Here is a 14,031-nt window from a genome sequence, read left to right on the forward strand (position 1 = left end):
CCAAATGTATAATGTTCCTGTTTTGATTAATTTAACGAAGTGAGTTAGGTCTGCTCTATATCAAATTAGCATACCCCCTGAGTCCCTTCCCTGTTTCACACCTGGTAGTTTGGTGGATAGGACTACCAGCTCTATGTAACCTAGAGGGCAACCAGCTGGTCAGTCTCTTCTATACCAGGTTTCTTGTAGGATGACAATGTCTGTATTTCTGATTTCTTTGATGAAGTCCAGGTTCCTGCTCTTTAGGCCCAAAGCAGATGACCTCAGGCCTTGGATATTCCAGGATGAGATAGTGAAGGCTTTGTGTTCCATAAAGTGTCCAATGTTGTTGGTCGTGTGGTTTGGCCTCACCAGTAAGTGTGAGCAGAGCCTGCTGAGCATCTGGTACATGCCATTGGCTTGGGCTGGTGTAAGAGTGGGGGTTGGGCCTGTTTGCCCACTCACGGCCTGGGCGCATGTGTGACTTCCATGTTGAAGCCCTCTTTGCGGGGATGGGGTGCATGGGGTGGGCAGGAGAAGCATAGGTCTGATCTGAGGGGGGCTAAATGGGGTGTGGGCATGGTTGACTTGTGGGGGTGTTGATTGGTTGGTGTGGGGGGGTGTATGTGGCTGGTGGTGTTGTGGTCTGGATGTAGGTCCTCTCGGCGTTGGTCCTCTATGTGTAGGTCCAGGGGGAGGGTGGGGGGGGGTCCCGTAGGTCTGGGAGAGTGTCTCGCTGGTCTGGGCGGGGTGTCTATTGATCTTTCGTGAAGTGTTGGGGCTAAATTTGAGAGCGATGTCCTTTAGAGGCTGGGCGAAGGTGGGCACTGCTGCCTTGTATAGGTGGACCTGGTCATAGAGGCTGTTCAAGTCCAGGGTGGAGTGGTGGGCCAGGAAAACATTTGGTTTTGAGGCACAGTCACAGGAAATACTTGCGTTTACCCGCTGTATGGTAGCAGGGTGGAAGTCTTTTCGTGGTAGCAGGGTGGAGATAACCACTTGTGCATTGGGGAAAGTAGAAGAAGCTTTTTCAATCACTCCCTTCAGTGCTGTGGCCACCCTTTCCTGCTGTGTTCTCAGGTCGTTTTTGCCTGTGTGTATTATGTGGCTAGGTGAACCTAGTTGGTCCTAAGACAGAAGGTCTCGGGCGCGCTAGGTGTTTGGATACCAGAGTTTAGACACACTGTGTTTGGGGAAAAGTATTTTTTCTTGTATATATTTCCCATTTGAGTCCATAAGGAGTACAATCTGTGTCTTGTGTATGTCCTCAGTGGGTGTGGGGGGGTTGCCAGGAGGGCTTCCAGGGTTGCTCAGAGGGGGTGAGAGCCCCTGGGCTTGGGGTTCTTCATTTGTTTGCCCACTGCTGTTCGTCTTCTGTTGCTCCACACACTTACAGGTGATTCAGTAATTCCGTCCAAAATCAGGTTGTAGGTTTTGAGTTTTGATTTGGAGTGAAGGTTATGTTGTAGAGGGTAGCATCCTGTATATGTTCCTGACAAAAAAATAAGAAATGTATCTAACTCTAAATCTCTATATTTAAAAAATATATATATGCTGAAAAATGCAGGACCATCGGGTTCTTGGTCACCTCCCTGACCAAGGCCTTTCTTCCCCGATTGGTCAGTTTGGCCTGGGCGGCCACCTCTTGGAAGAGTCTTGGTGGTTCCAAACTTCTTCCATTTAAGAATGATGGAGGCCATTGTATTCTTGGGGACCTTCAATGCTGAATTTAACACAGGTGGACTCCAATCAAGTTGTAGAAACATCTCAAGGATGCTCAGTAGAAACAGGATGCTCCTGAGCTCAACTTCGAGTCTCATAGCAAAGGCTCTGAATACTTATGTAAATTGTGTGTATTTGAGCTGTTACCGGAATGTAACCTGAGGCATGCTTGCTCACATACAACTTTTCCACCAGCTGTCAAAGAAAAGAGTTTTACTCAATAATGACCAGCAGAGACTAATAATTAACACTTGGCTCCTTGGCATACTGTTCACCTTGACAGTTATTCCTTTTTACACACACATACACTCACAGAGTTATCTCTGTAGACAGAATCCAACTTTCTCCTTGACTCTGTCAGAAAATGACACCAAGCCCCTATATAGTGCACTACTTAAAACACAAACACATCTGTCTTCAAATTCCTATTACACCTCTTTGACAAACCATCAGATCACATCAGCACTACTTCAGCAGCTATCCACGTCCCTAGGTTTCCCTGAGTCGTCCCTTTGAACTCCCTGAGCCCATCCTCCTACCAATCAGAATGGCAGGTTACATAATAATCGGCAGCTCTATGGCTTTCGGCTATGCACTCCCTTTTTCCAGGAATGTTCCACGTTCTTCAACCTTATTAATGTAACAATAAAACCTCTAGCTGAACAATGCCCAACTCCAACACAAAAGCCTGGATGTCTGCAGGGTTTTTTGGTGACCTTCATAGCACCTGACCCACAGTAAGAACCCCACCAATAGCCTGACCTTTGACACTTGACCTTGCACTGGAGCAACACTGGGCCTCTAATAACACCAACACCACCTCTGTGATGTTGTCCTCCTCGCAACCATGCAAGTATCACTAAGGTGGTTCGGACAGTGAACCATACTTGTGTGAAGAATAATCTTGCCTGAAACGTGAATACTTGTGTTAGCTCCCCAAGGTAATGCCAAGGATTTAACTTTACTGGGCTAATGTGCATATTATGTGTTCATGTCATGGGGAACAAGTAATTATGCTATATCCAGGGCATGCTATATTTGGGAGCACAATCTGCTTTCAATGGAGTTCTGTTTAGGTTAGAGTTATACATTTACAATTCAGGTGTACTATAGCTCTAAGGCATATCAGAACGCACTGCACTGTGTACTGTAACAAAAAACTCAGCTATGCCCTTTACACTGCCTGTTTGTTCTTGTTTATATACAGTTCCAGTCAAATGTTTGGGCTCACCTACTCATTCATAGGTTTGTCTTTATTTTGACTATTTTCAACATTGAAGAATAATATGAAATAACACACATGGAAACATGTAGTAACCAAAAAAGTGTTACAAATATTTTAGATGTTTTAAAGTAGCCACCCCTTGCCTTGATGACAGCTTTTCACACTCTTGGCATTCTCTCAACCAGCTTCACCTGGAATGCTTTTCCAACAGTCTTGAAGGATTTCCCACATATGCTGAGCACTTTTTGGCTGCTTCTCCTTCCTCCTTCCACTCTACGGTCCAAGTCATCCCAAACCATCTCAATTGGGCTGAGGTTGGGTGACTGGGGAGGCCAGGTCATCTGATGCAGCACTCCATCACTTTCCTTGGTCAAATAGTCCTTACACACCCTGGAGGTGTGTTGGGTCATTATCCTGTTGAAAGACAACTGACAGTTCCACTAAGTGCAAACCAGATGGGATGGCGTATCACTGTAGAATGCTGTGGTAGCCATGCTGGTTAAGTGTGCCTTGAATTCTAAATAAATTACTGACAGTGTCACCAGCAAAGCACCCCCACACCTCCTCCATGCTTCACGGTGGGAACCAGACATTTGGAGATAATCCGTTCACCTACTCGGTTGGAACAAAAAATCTCAAATTTGGACTCATTAGACCAAAGGACAGATTTCCACAGGTCTAATGCCCATTGCTCAGGTTTCATCGCCCAAGCAAGTTTCTTCTTCTTATTGGGTGTCTCTGCAGCAATTCAACCATGAAAGCCTGATTCACGCAGCCTCCTCTGAACAGTTGATGTCGAGATGTGTCTCTTACTTGAATCATTTATTTGGGATGCAATTTCTGAGGCTGGTAACTCTATTTAACTTATCCTCTGCAACAGAGGTAACTCTGGGTCTTCCTTTCCTGTGGCGGTCCTCATGAGAGCCAGTTTCATCATAGCACTTGACGGTTTTTGCGACTGCACTTGAAGGGTCTTTCAAAGTTCTGGAAATGTTCAGGATTGACTGACCTTCATGTCTTAAAGTAATGGTGGACTGTCAATTCTTTTTGCTTATTTGAGCTGCTCTTGCAATAATATGGACTTGGTCTTTTACCAAATAGGGTTATCTTCTGTATACCAAACCTACCTTGTCACAACACAACTGATTGGCTCAAACGCATTAAGAAGGAAAGAAATTCCACAAATTACCTTTAACAAGGCACACCTGTTAATTGAAATGCATTCCAGTGACTACCTCATGAAGCTGGTTGAGAGAATGCCAAGAGTGTGCAAAGCTGTCATCAAGGCAAAGGGTGGCTACTTTGTTGAATCTAAATCTATATGAATCTATATTTTTATTATAAAACACTTTTTTGGTTACTACATTATTTCATGTGTGAATTCATAGTTTTGATGTCTTCACTATTATTCTACAATGTAGAAAATGTGTCCAAACTTGTGACTGGAACTGTACATTCACACGACTCCTGGGAGCTCTGATCTGGTTTGAATCTCAGGCAGTTCGTTGACAAGGAGGGGGAACCAAACACCAGCATCAGGCCAGAGAAGTTAGCTATGCATACAAGATGAGGGAATAATGAGTGAGTGAATTGAGTTTACCTCCACAAGTGGAGTGGAGTGTGTGTTTGTGGAACAAGGTAAGAAGAAATGGGAGGGGAACCCCTAAAAATATCCCTACCATCCCTACCAGACCAGAGGCTTTTAGTCAATCTAGCCTGAATGAGAGAGAGAGGGGAGGGAGGGAGGCAGGGAAAGAGAGAGAGTAACAGAGTGGGCTATGTTTGGGAGGAAAGTGTGTTTGGAGAGAGAGAGAGACAGAGAGAGAGAATACCTGACCACTGTGACTGACCCAAACTTAAGGAAAGCTTTGACTATGTACAGACTCAGTGAGCATAGCCTTGCTATTGAGAAAGGCCGCCGTAGGCAGACCTGGCACTAAAGAGAAGACAGGCTATGTGCACACTGCCCACAAAGTGAGGTGGAAACTGAGCTGCACTTCCTAACCTCCTGCCAAATGTATCACCATATTAGAGATACATATTTCCCTCAAATTACACAGATCCACAAAGAATTTGAAAACAAACCCAATTTTGATAAATTCCCATATCTACTGGGTGAAATACCAGTGTACCATCACAGCAGCAAGATTTGTGACCCTTTGCCACAAGAAAAGGTCAACCACCGAAGAACGAACACCATTGTAAATACAACCCATATTTATGTTTATTTATTTTCCCTTTTGTACTTTAACTATTTGCACATCGTTACAACACTGTATATATACATAACATGACATTGGAAATGTCTTTATTCTTTTGGAACTTCTCTGAGTGTAATGTTTACTGTTAATATTTATTGTTTATTTCCCTTTTGTTTATTATCTCCTTCATCCTGCTTACCTCATCCGGAACGCGTCGCTGGAGGGTCAGGAACCTGTCGGCTGTTTCTCTTCCAGTGTTCCCTCATCTGGCAGGTGCAGCCCTCTTCCTTCCCCTCGAACCGCTCGACGATATTGTATCTCATAACGCTAATGTCCGGGAGGGCTCTCGCCTGGGTTACAGTGGTGTGGGAACAACAATCTGCAGTGTTTCAGCATGGAGGAGTTCGTGGCTGAGGTAAAAAAGGTTTCAATTCTCCTTTGTCCGGGAGAGAGGCTGCCCGGAAGTTACTCCAGTTTCGCCAAGACTCCCGCAGTGTGACGGACTATGCGGTTGAATTCCGCACGTTGGCTGCCGTGAGTGCTTGGAACCAGGAATCCCTGTTCGACACATTCCTTCATGGATTATCGGGAGAGGTGAAGGACAAGCTCACAGCCCGGGAGCTGCCTACGGATCTTGACTCGCTCATCGCATTAACCATTCGAATCAATGGGCGGCTACTGGAACGTACAGTAGGAGGGCGAGGAGGACTGATTCCGGTCCCAATCCTCGCCCAAGGATCCCACCTTGCCTCCAGGGAACCCTGGAAGTCACCGGCGTCTACATCGCCGAGAGAATCCGAGGTCCCCCGAAAGAATCCGAGGTCTGCAGACTCGCCTTTTCTGGAGCCAATGCAACTTGGTAGAACTAGGCTGTCTCCAGCCGAACGCTTACGCAGACTTAACACCCAGAGTTGTCTGTATTGCGGAACTGTTGATCATTATGTGTCTACCTGTCCATTAAAGTGGCATTATTATAGTGACTAGTGATCCATTTATTAAAGTGAACAATGATTTCAAGACTGTATGTAGGCAGCACCCTTTCTGTGTTAGTGATGGCTGATGGCCTTGAGATTGAAAAACAGCTTCTGTCTCTCGGTCCCAGCTTTGATGCACTTGTACTGACCTCGCCTTCTGGATGGTAGCAGGGTGAACATGCAGTGGCTCATGTGGTTGTCCTTGATGATCTTTTTGGTCTTCCTGTGACATCGGGTGCTGTAGGTGTCCTAGAGGGCAGGTAGTTTGCCTCCGGTGATGTGTTGTGCAGACCGCACCACCCTCTGGAAAGCCTTGTGGTTATGGGTGGTGCAGTTGCCGTACCAGGCGGTGATACAGCCCGACAGGATGCTCTCAATTGTGCATCTGTAAAGGTTTGTGAGGGTTTTAGGAGCTTGCCTGGAGTTGAGACGCTTGGCAGTGCGGAGATATTCCATGTTCTTGTGGTCCGTCCACACTATGAATGGAAGTTCCGCCCCCTCTAACCTGTGTCGCCACTCCTCCAATGCCATCTTCACAGCGAGTAGTTCTCCACATCATAATTCATCTTCGTGGCATTAAGACTATGGGAGAAGGTGCAGGTATGCAGCTTAACCTCTATGGGCTAGGTGGGACGCTTGCGTCCCACCTACGTAACAGCCACTGCCAGCCTGTGGCGCGATTTTCAAAACCTTAAAAATCCTATTACTTCAATTTCTCAAACATATGACTATTTTACAGCCATTTAAAGACAAGACTCTCGTTAATCTAACCACACTGTCCGATTTCAAAAAGGCTTTACAACGAAAGCAAAACATTAGATTATGTCAGCAGAGTACCAAGCCAGAAATAATCAGACACCCATTTTTCAAGCCAGCATATAATGTCACCAAAACCCAGAAGACAGCTAAATGCAGCACTCACCTTTGATGATCTTCATCAGATGACAACCCTAGGACATTATGTTATACAATACATGCATGTTTTGTTCAATCAAGTTCATATTTATATCAAAAACCAGCTTTTTACATTAGCATGTGACGTTCAGAACTAGCATACCCCCGCAAACTTCCGGGGAATTCGCTAACATTTTACTAAATTACGCACGATAAACGTTCACAAAAAGCATAACAATTATTTTAAGAATTATAGATACAGACCTCCTCTATGCACTCGATATGTCCGATTTTAAAATAGCTTTTTGGTGAAAGCACATTTTGCAATATTCTAAGTACATAGCCCAGGCATCACGGGCTCGCTATTTAGACACCCGGCAAGTTTAGCACTCACCATAATCATATTTACTATTATAAAAGTATGATTACCTTTTGTTGTCTTCGTCAGAATGCACACCCAGGACTGCTACTTCAATAACAAATGTTGATTTGGTCCAAAATAATCCATCGTTATATCCGAATAGCGGCGTTTTGTTCGTGCGTTCCAGACACTATCCGAAATAGTAAAGAAGTGTCGTGCGCATGGCGCAATTCGTGACAATAAAATTCTAAATATTCCATTACCGTACTTCGAAGCATGTCAACCGCTGTTTAAAATCAATTTTTACGCCATTTTTCTCGTAGAAAAGCGATAATATTCCGACAGGGAATCTCCTTTTCGGCAAACAGAGGAAAAAATCCCAAAGGCGGGGGCAGTCGGGGTCACGCGCATAAGCCCAGTGTCCCTTGATCGGCCACTTGAGAAAGGCGATAATGTGTTTCAGCCTGGGGCTGGAATGACGACATTCTGTTTTTTCCCGGGCTCTGAGCGCCTATGGACGACGTGGGAAGTGTCACGTTAGAGCAGAGATCCTTAGTAAATGATAGAGATGGAAAAGAAGTTCAAGAAATGGTCAGAAGGCCACTTCCTGTAAAGGAATCTCTCAGGTTTTGACCTGCCATTTGAGTTCTGTTATACTCACAGACACCATTCAAACAGTTTTAGAAAATTTAGGGTGTTTTCTATCCATATGTAATAAGTATATGCATATTCTAGTTACTGGGTAGGAGTGGTAACCAGATTAAATCGGGTATGTTTTTTATCCAGCCGTGTCAATACTGCCCCCTAGCCCTAACAGGTTTTAAGGTCCAGGGCAGAATGCTGGGAAAGGACGGCTCCCACTCCGACATCCGACGCGTCTATCTCCACCACGAACTGACGAGACGGGTCCGGATGGATGAATATGGGTGAAGTGGTGCTTAAGGTCCACGAACTTCCGGTCAGCAGCTGGGAACCACGTGAATGGGACCATGGGAGAGGTGAGTGCTGACAGGGGGGAAGCCAGGGTGCTGTAAACCCGGATAAAACGGTGATCCATCTGCACATTCCCCGCAGTGATGATGTATCCAAGGAAGGAGATGGTGGAGCGATGGAATTCACTTTTTTTTTTGCTTTGACAAAAAGCTGGTTCTCCAAGAGATGCTGGAGGACCTGTCAGACGTGGAGAACGTGTTCTTGAGCCGAGCAGGGAAAGACAAGGATGTCGTCGATGTAGACGAACACGAATCGGTTCAACATGTCACGGAGAACATCATTAACCAGGGCCTGGGACAAAGCAGGAGCATTGGTCAGACTGAATGGCATCACCAGGTGTTCATAGTGTCCGCTAGCAGTGTTGAAGGCCGTCTTCCGCTCGTCACCTTCCCATATCCGTACCAGGTGGTAGGCGTTCCGTAGGTCCAACTTAGAGAAGATAGTGGCCCCCTGGTCCGGCTCGAAAGCCGAGGCGATGAGTGGTAGCAGGTAGTGGTTCTTAATAATGTTTACATGTCTTGCATTACTCATCTCATATGTACTTACTGTATTTTATGCCATCTATTGCATCTTGCCTATGCCGCTCTGTCATTTTTCATCCATATATTTATATGTATATATTCTTATTCCTTTACTTAGATTTGTGTGTATTAGGTAGTTGTTGTGGAATTGTTAGATTACATGTTAGATATTGCTGCACTGTCGGAACTAGAAGCACAAGTATTTTGCTACACTCGCAATGACATCTGCTAACCATGTGTATGTGACCAATAAAATTTGATTTGATGGGCCCTGTTGTTCAGCCGGTTCAACTTCTCCAACCTCCTGGGGTCTAAGAATGTTAAGCCGGACGCGCTTTCACACCACTAAAGCCCCGCATCTACACCCTCGGACCCAGACACCATCCTTCCCCTTGTTTGGGCAATAGAGAACCAGGTCTGTGAGGCGCAGCGTTCCCAGGGGGTCCGGCAAACCGGATGTTTGTCCCAGACGCTTCCGCTCCCCGGTCCTGGAATGGGCTCATTCCTCCAGGCTTGCCTGCCACCCTGGCTCCTGTTGGACCCTGGCCATTGTGCGACAACGCTTTTGGTGGCCCACCATAGTCCCTGACATCTCCGCGTTCATTACTGCCTGCACTGTCTGTGCTCAGAACAAGACACCTCGGCAAGCTCTGGCTGGCCTCCTTCAACCTCTTCCTGTCCCTGGTCTCATATATCCCTGGACTTCGTCACTGGTCTCTCTTCGTCTGATGGCAACACCACTATCCTCACGGTGGTGGACAGGTTTTCCAAAGCTGCCCATTTCATTACCCTCCCAAAACTACCTTCTGCCAAGGAGACGGCCCAACTCATGGTGCAGCACATCTTCCGGATCCATGGACTTCCGGTGGACATGGTCCTCAGTTCTTGTCCCAGTTCTGGAAGGCATTCTGCACACTCATTGAGTCGTCAGGCCAGCTTGTCCTCCGGGTTTCATCCTCAATCCAATGGAGCATGCCAATCAGGACCTGGAGACGACTCTTCTGTGCCTCGTCTCGGCCAACCCCACCACCTGGAGCCAGCAACTCGTGTGGGTGGAGTACGCCCGAAACACCCTTCCCTGCTCGGCCACTGGGCTCTCGCCCTTTGAGTGCTCCATGGGTTATCAGCCCCTGCTTTTCCCAGAGCAAGAGGAGGAGGTGAACATACCCTCAGCCCAGATGTTCATCCACCCTGTCAGCGTACCTGGAAGAGAGCTCTTCTCAAGATCACCTCCAGATATCGTTGACAGGCAGAACGTCACCTTCTTGGGCAGAAGGTATGGCTGTCCACTCGGGATCTGCCCCTCCGGGTGGAGTCCTGAAAACTCTCCCACCGTTTTATCAGCCCTTTCCCCATCTCCAAGATCCTTAGCCCTCTGCTGTTCGTCTTCTGTTGCTCCGCACCCTCCGTATACATCCCACATTTCATGTATCAAGTATTAAACCTCTGTCTCACAGCCCTCTATCTCCTCTTTCCAGGCCCCCCCCCCCTTCCCCCCCCCTGTCTCATTGACGGCCATCCGGCATATACGGTGAGGCGTCTCCTGAGTGTCGTCCTCGGGGCAGGGGATTCCAATACCTGGTTGACTGGGAGGGTTATGGTCTAGAGGAGTGGTGCTGGGACCCGCCGACACCCCGGTCAACCAGGTATGTGCCTGGGTAGGACGCCAGGTGACGTTCCTATATGGGGGGGGGGTACTGTCACACCCTGATCTGTTTCACCTGTGTTGTGCTTGTCTCCACCCCCCTCCAGGTGTCGCCAATTTTCCCCATAATCCCATGTGCATTTATGCCTGTGTTTTCCGTTAATCTGTTGCCAGTTCGTCTTGTCTCGTCAAGCCTACCATCTATTTCCCATACTCCTGTTTCTTGCTAGTTCTCCCGGTTTTTGACCACTCTGCATGTCCTGAGGCTGCCATTCTGTACCTCTTGACACTGCCCTGGATTACTGACCCCTGCCTGCCCTGACCCTGAGCCTGCCCCCTGTTTTGAAAATAAACTTTTGTTATTTCGAACTCTCTGCATCTGGGTCTTATCCTGAGGTCTGATAACTTAACCTAAAACAATTCCCAAAGTGTTCACCATCATTGTAAAGCCCTAGTTATTTTGTTGCTTTGACAAAGTCACTTCTGAAGATTGTTTATTTCACGTGATTAGTGATTAATAAAAGTTTGTCCCTCATTTTATGTGAACTGAACTCGCATTTTAATATGTTGATACTGTTCTTTTTTAAATGTATTTTTATAAAAATGTAACATCTAGTTAAATCATTATGTAAAAGCAGGTGACCTGGTTCTACTCTTTTTGGCCATTTTCTGGTGTTTTGTGGTGGAAAACTGAACGGGTCGAGCATAACACATCAACCCTGTTACCCATAGACAGGCTAGAAATGTTTTAACAATGAAATCCTTTTTGTGAAGCTTGAATTCAATTGCCCCTCCCTGTTGCACACAAACTTCCATTCCCCCTGTCACAAGTGGAGTTATGGCTGATTTAATATGAAAACTCGCCCCTGTCACGGTCAACCCTGTTACTTTAATTGCCACCTTTTTATTGAACTTTTTTTTATTTAACCACTGGACAGAATGTTGAAATACAAAATACCAAATGATTACAGGAAATAATTAGTCCCAACACTCATAACTGAACAGCTTCTCACTATTTTTGGCAAGTGAAAGTGAAACCTGAGATGTATTCCTCTCCCTGACAGAGACTGATAGGAACATGGACTCCTGAAAACAGACACATTTTATCCAGAGCGAATTACATGCGTAATTAGGGTTAAGTGCCTTTCTCAATGGTACATCAACAGATTTTTCACCTAGTCAGCTCGTGGATTCTTTACCTTTTGTATCTGTACTGTAGCTACATAATTGTTAAAACCTATTAACATCCTTATTCTGTGGGAGTGGACCTGAGTTATATACTGACGCAACATTACATGGTGACCAGACCTATAGGTTATATGGCTGCAGGTTAGGTAATGATTCAGTCAGGCCTACCTGGGTTCAAATACTACTTGAAATCTTTCAAATATACATTGAGTGTTTGCTGTAGCAATGATTTCAAATTGTATTTGAACCCAGGTATTGATGAAGTCAAGGGAGGTTTCTTAGTGCTGCTACAGATATTGACAGGACTATGGACAGGACCTCTGGAGAGGTCGTCAGCAGTTAAACTCATGTCACTATTGATCAGATGATTTAACCGATTGATCCCATCAATGATGACGGATGGATGGCGAAGACAGAGGAGATGAGAGGCGTGAGGCCAGACAGTTGACTCCCTCCCATAATGATGTTCAGTATAATAGTGATGTTCAGTATAGTGATAAAACATCTTTGCAACAGCGGACTTTCAGCCATCGACCATTAAGAAATAACCAACTGGGAAAACCTAACATTCCAGGCCTTCTTTTTTTCCATTTCAGGTTCACTACTGTATGAGTAACGGGTATCTGTACTTTACTATTAATATTTTTGACAACTTACTTCACTACATTCCTAAAGAAAATTATGGACTTTTTACTCCATGCATTTTCCCTGACACCCAAAAGCACGTATTACATTTTGAATGCTTAGCAGGACAGAATATGGTGGAATTCACACACTTATCAAGAGAACATCCCTGGTCATCCCCACTGCCTCTGATCTGGCGGACTCACTAAACACAAATGGTTTGTTGGTGTATGATGTCTGAGTGTTGGAGTATGCCCCTTGGAAATCCATTAAAATATATTTTAAAAAGATGTGCCTACTGGTTTGCTTAATATAAGTAATTAGAAATTATTCGTACTTTTACTTTACCTTTTGGTACTTAAATACATTTTTGTAATTACATTTACTTTTGATGCTTAAGTATATTTAAAACCAAATACTTTTAGACTTTTACTCAAGTAGTATTTTACTGGTTGACTTTCACTTTTACTTATGTCATTTTCTATTAAGGTATCTTTACTTTTACTCAGGTATGGCAATTGGATACCTTTTCCACCACTGTGTGTGCGTGCCTGTTCTGCATGAGGTAATAATGCCCACCCAGAGCAGAAGCTGTATTCATGTTAGGGGTACATTGATTGTTGGGTTGGGTAACCCCTTCGCATAGGCCAACAAACATGTATCAACTATATTGTTAAGAGGTTGTGTTGGTACAAGGTAGTAGGATACAAATCTCTAAATACCATGACCTAGGAATATGAGGTCTTTACAAATAAAAACTGCAAACATGTCATGCTAAACATATTGATATAGCAAGTTATGATGAGTGATAGCCTTTTCGTAAACTGCTGAATGACATTAAGGAGGCTACAATAGATGACATTCATGTAAACCCATATCAGTGAAGACTTACTGTAGCTAGGTTCTGTTCCAAATTCTCACTGGAATATATTCTCACTTTCAAATGGAAACTATTTCTGGATGCCAGCTCTTCAATCTGTCAATCCAGAGAGTGACTAAGGTAGAAAAAAATGCATCAGCTAGTGTGTGTTTTGCACGACCGGACTGCTGTTATGCATACCTTCCCATGCTGTCATCCCTCCCTCCATCCATCCTTCCTTCCTTCACGTGAGCCACTCATACTTTATTCAGCCAAAAAAGAAAACCACACCATTGTGTCTTCTACCTGATTTGAACTCAAACACATCACTTAGAGAGTGTATTCTTTATTTCCTTTCCCTCCATCTGTGAAGGGAAAAATACAGCCCTCCTGCTAGCAGGCATGACATCTCCATTAGTCTTCACATGACAAGGGCTTACCAAAAGATATGAACGGAATGTAAACATTGTTAACGCTATTTTGCTTCTACAGCTCTTTAGCTCTCAATGAGAAACGTGCTGCACTGGTGGCTTTCCAGACTTTTCAGGGTTAAAAATAGGCCTGTAGGCTACTGTAACCTTCTCAACCAAAGATAGGTAGCATTACGTGTATTTGCTTTTTCACAAGGAAAAGAAGCCATAACAAGTGTACATATTATTCTATTCCACCACAAGCATACTTCACAAAAGTAGGGCACTGGGCCTTTACTATTCGTGTATTATCGGACTGATATAGCCTAGGTGGGATGATACTGTAATGAATACTCAGGGAGCAAAAGGTGTAGATTCACACGCAGAGCGCGGCAGATGTTTATTTCGCCTTCACAGAAGGCAGGAATCGTGGTC

This window comes from Salmo salar, chromosome ssa16 (genome assembly GCF_905237065.1).
Source record: "Salmo salar chromosome ssa16, Ssal_v3.1, whole genome shotgun sequence".
NCBI lineage: Eukaryota > Metazoa > Chordata > Actinopteri > Salmoniformes > Salmonidae > Salmo > Salmo salar.